The 5,000-nt window shown below is 39.0% G+C and overlaps 1 non-coding gene across 1 annotated transcript; it reads left to right on the plus strand.

Moving 5' to 3' along the window:
* Positions 1–4,108: 4,108 nt before the first annotated feature.
* Positions 4,109–4,180, plus strand: TRNAD-GUC (transfer RNA aspartic acid (anticodon GUC)). The gene has a single exon. It is a non-coding gene; the product is annotated as a tRNA-Asp (tRNA).
* The last annotated feature ends 820 nt before the right edge of the window (positions 4,181–5,000 follow it).

Genomic DNA, 5,000 nt, shown 5'->3' on the forward strand with positions numbered 1-5,000 from the left:
AGGGTCGGAGATGAAAGTGTGTGAAGACGTGTTGCGGGCGTTGCTGCATGTACGGGACCCTAATAAAGTTCGAGTGGGTGTTTTAGAGCGTGTTGTAAGGGCGAAGGTAGTCGTGAAGGCTGAGAGTATCTACCCTATGTATGCGTGGAAGGATATATGGGAAAGATTACGGTTGATGCGCGTGCGTCCAAATGTGCGAGAGGTATTTTTCCGTTTTCTCCATGGTATACTGCCGTCGGGTGCTGCACTTAAGGAAAGAGGGTTGATGGTGGAGGGCGCGTGTCGGGTGTGCGGGGATGAGGAGACTGCGTTTCATGTAGTGTATTTTTGTGATAATTTGGGGAGTATCAGGGAATGGATGGGTAAGGTTCTGAGGACAGTGGGAGGAGGCGGGATATTAGTATTGAGGGCGTTAAGTTTGGACGTGGGAGGCGTCGAGGCGCCTGTGCAACGTGCAATCACGTATATAATTGCGGATTTTGTTTTTGTATCCTGGGCAATGAGAAGGAATGGGGATTGGGAGGTGCGCAAAAGGGTGTTGGCGGGGACCATTTATAGAACGTTGTGTTATAATCGGGAAATATATGGAAGTCGCTGGGACCAGGCTTTTTCAGCAGGGTACCGTAGTATGAGTGTGAGAGCATTGTTAACGTTGTGAAAGGGGGGGGGGGAGTGAATTTCAGGGGATGGAACGGGCTTGTCTCCGGGGTTGGGTATGCACAACGGCTGGTTTACTGTGTGTATCTGTGTAATGCGTGGTTGAGGAAAATGTGGTTGTGTGAGTGGATGTGGTGGTGAAGTTATATGTGTTATAGATGTCTTAAGTCAGAGTCTACTGCCTTCTTTCTTTGTTGAAGTACTTGATGTACCTTTCGGCTATGGCCTGGCAAACGGGGTTTTTAAAAAAAAAAAAAAAAAAAAAAAAAAAAAAAAAAAAAAAAAAAAAAAACCCGCGACGTGCCACTCGTTTTGAGGCACAAATTAACAGCAACACGAACAAGTTAATCGACAAAATATAGGCAGAGTAATGAACACGGCCTAAGAGCACTGCAGTAGGCCTACTAGTCCAAACTATACATAGCCTACTTCAGTAAGCTGTTGAGTCCAGTTACCTGCTACTGGACCTCACTTCAGTGTTTTTTTTTTTTTTTTTTTTTTTTTTTTTTTTTTTTTTTTTTTTTTATAGCCAAGATTCTCATCTTTTCGATATTGGAAACAAGTTACCTTGTCTGACTTTCTTGGGTTATCCTAGGTAATCTACACCTCCTATGTATGATAATTTATGTAACCGTGTACCTGTACACGAATAAAATTATCAACGTGTATAAACCCTCAGTTTTTCCTAGCAGTTTTTATTTATTTATTTATAAATTTTAGCATACATACAGAGGTACAAAAAATACAGGTAAGAGCAGCATGCCAAAGCCACTTATATGCATAGCATTACGGGCTGGCTTAAAATTAACTTAAGATTAATTAAGCAATGATGAAATCAGTGATAAGACATTGTAAACATAACTATAAAATACAAATGAGTATTACAAAGACAGGTCATATGGTTGCATGCATTGCTGTTCATTCAGTAGAATGGAGTATTATGTTAGGTAGTGTATTTAAAAAAAATAAGCTAGGTTTAACATTTGTGATATAATTGTGAGTAACATTTAGGATATACAATTTATATGGTTCAGTTATTCAGTATTTATTTGGTTTTGAGTAAGTGATCTTTAAGAAGAGACTTGAATTTATGAACAGGTAGTGTTTCTTTTATATTTACAGGTAATTAATTCCAGATTTTAGGGCCTTTTATGTGCATTGAGTTTTTGCATAGCGTGAGATGGACACGAGGAACATCAAAGTGATCTGTGCCTTGTATTATGGTCATGTGTTCTGTTGAGGTTGGCAAGATGTTTGAGGGGAGGGTTAATATCAGAGTTAAGTGTTCTATGTATGTAATAAGTGCAATAATAAGTATGGATGTTTTGTATGGTGAGTAGGTTGAGTGTTTTGAATATTGGTGGAGTGTGCTGCCTGTAGCGAGAATTTGTTATCATTCTAACTGCAGCCTTTTGTTGGGTAATTAGTAGTCTGAGATGGTTAGTTGTTGTTGTTGAGCCCCATGCACAAATGCCATAGGTGAGATAGGGGTAAATAAGAGAGTGATAAAGGGCCAGGAAAGCTGACTGTGGAACATAGTACCGTATCTTCGATAGTATGCCTACAGTCTTGGAAATTCTTAGAAATTTGTTGTATATGTGTATGAAATTTGAGTATTATCGAGGTGGATTCCTAAGAATTTTCCCTCTGTTAGCTTCGTGATAGGTGATCCGTTTATCGTTATGTTAAGAGGTACATCTGTAGCTCTGCTACCAAACTGAATGAAGTAGGTTTTGTCAATGTTTAATGTAAGTTTGTTAGTCCTCATCCAGGTAGATATTTTCTGTAATTCGGTGTTTACAGTATTGGCTAGCGTGACTGGGCTCGGGTGAGAGAAGACGTATGTGGTGTCATCTGCAAAAAGTGTGGGTTTGAGTAATTGCGAAGCATTTGGTAGGTCATTTATGTATAGGAGAAAGAGAAGAGGGCCAAGGACACTTCCCTGTGGGACACCAACTGTAATTGGTTGTGCGGAAGAGCTTGCCCCATTTGCGTACACATATTGGCTTCTGTTGCTGAGGTAAGACTTGAGGTAGTTGAGGGAGTGCCCTCTAATACCATAGTGTGACAATTTTACGTGGAGCAAGTCATGGTCAACTGTATCAAAAGCTTTACGTAAGTCAATGAAGATCCCCAGTGGGACTTCTTTTTTCTCTATTGCAGTGTATATATGTTCTAGCATGTGTATAATAGCATCATTAGTATTTTTATTAGGCCTGAATCCAAATTGGCAGGGGTTGAGAATGTTATGGGAGATGAGGTAGGAGTAGATTCGTTTATGAATTAATTTTTCGAAGATTTTTGAGAGAGGGTGTAAATTGGATATTGGCCTATAGTTATTCAACTCTGTTTGGTCTCCTCCTTTATGGATCGGGGTGACCCTTGCTATTTTGAGAACTGTAGGGAAGATGGAGGATTCAATGGATTTGTTAAAGTGTGTTGCAATGATTGGTGATAGTACTTGTGACGCTTTTTTGTATATAAAGGGTGGTAAGGTATTTAAATCTCCTGCCTTGTTTTTCAGTGCGTTGATAATAAGGGAGACTTCGTATGGGTTAGTCGGAGCTAGGAACAGTGTGTTCGGGTAGTTGCCAGTGAGGTAGTCATTTGGTGGGGTATCTGAGCTTGGGATATTATTGGCAAGGTTTTAGCCTATAGTGGAGAAGAAATCATTGAGTGTTTGCTGTTTCTGTTGGTGGGAGTTGGGGTTCATCTGATTTTGCTAATTTTATTTCGCTATGTCGTGATATCTTTTTTGTTCCCAGAATTTCTGATAGGGTCTTCCAGGTCTTTTTTATATCGCCTCGTAAGTTGGATAATCTGTTCTCATAATACAATTTTTTTGCCATTCTTATCAGGCTGGTTAGGATTGACGAGTAACGTTTTGTTTGGTCTCTGGTTATGTGACCCATTCTGTACTGTTTGTACTGTACTGTTGTTCATGACTTCCTAAGCAAGTTCTCCAATACATTTTAAGAGCAAAATTATAACCAGGGAAAACTTACCAATGCTATTTAGGGATGTAAAAAAAAAAAAAAAAAAAAAAAAAACCACTGAGAAAGTAGTCTTACTACGCAATTATAATTATCATGGGGGAGCGCTAAACCCGTAGGATTATACAGCACATGTGGGGGGAGGGGTTGGAAGGTATTCAGGCTCAATTCAGAGAACCTGACCATAGATCCGATTTCCTAGATCAAGAGCCCCTCACCAGCGTCAAGGAACCTCCCTCAAGGTGCCTTACTACGCAAGCTTAATTCTAGTTTGCAAAACTAAACTAGGACCTCAGCCACATTCTAAATGTATTTTTTCCTGGCATCATTATGTCCCATAACAGTATTAGCAATTTACACATTTATCAATTATTTTCTGTACCTAACAAGAGTAATATACACAAAAAATTTGTACCTGGGTAACTTAAAGTTCATCTGCTTCACCTTCACGGCCACATTCCTCGGTAGTATAGTGGTAAGTATCCCCGCCTGTCACGCGGGAGACCGGGGTTCGATTCCCCGCCGGGGAGGTATTTATTTATTTATTGTCTTTGCAAACAGTACATTGAGATTGTGTATATACAATAGTGGGTTGCAATGCAAAAAGAGCCTATTATGCCTAGGTATTATGGGCCAACTTAACATTATTGGCTTACATTCTACTTAATACTAACGAGTATATCATAGTTGTACAGTAGGAAAGTAATTATTTCATAGTTGTACAGTAGAATAATTATAAAGGAATCAAAATTTGTGTAATACAAAGATATATTTATATTCTAAAATGCTTTTGTGAAAAACTCATTCAATTATATTCCTGTCAACAATGGATAAAAGGTTCAATGAGATTGTTTCAGTTATGATGTGGGAGTACATAGGCGAGTAAATGTGTACTGAGTATTTAGCATTTAGTCTAGGGTGATTAAGTGGCTTTTGAGAATCTTAAATTGATTTTCAGACTGGGTTACTTTAATATCTTCTGGTAATGAATTCCATATTTTGGGGACCTTTATGTGCATAGAGTTTTTACACAGTGTGATATGGACACGAGGTATATCAAAAAGAGATCTGTGTCTTGTGTTGTGGTCATGTGTCCTGTTTAGGTTGGCGAGGAAAAGTTTGAGTGGGGGGTTTATATTTGCGTGTATTGTTCTGTGTATACTTTTTCCGCCCCCTTCAAGAATGGTCAGAAATTTAAAACATGCACAAACTATTTAGGATATACTCGCCTGCCTGTGACTTTTTTGGGTTATCCTAGGTTTTCTACACATATGCTGCTATGTATGATAATTCTATGTAACTGTATTTGTGTATACCTGAATAAATTTACTTACACGCTGGAGGTCAGAG

Source organism: Cherax quadricarinatus, unplaced genomic scaffold (genome assembly GCF_038502225.1).
Source record: "Cherax quadricarinatus isolate ZL_2023a unplaced genomic scaffold, ASM3850222v1 Contig5738, whole genome shotgun sequence".
Classification (NCBI taxonomy): Eukaryota; Metazoa; Arthropoda; class Malacostraca; order Decapoda; family Parastacidae; genus Cherax; species Cherax quadricarinatus.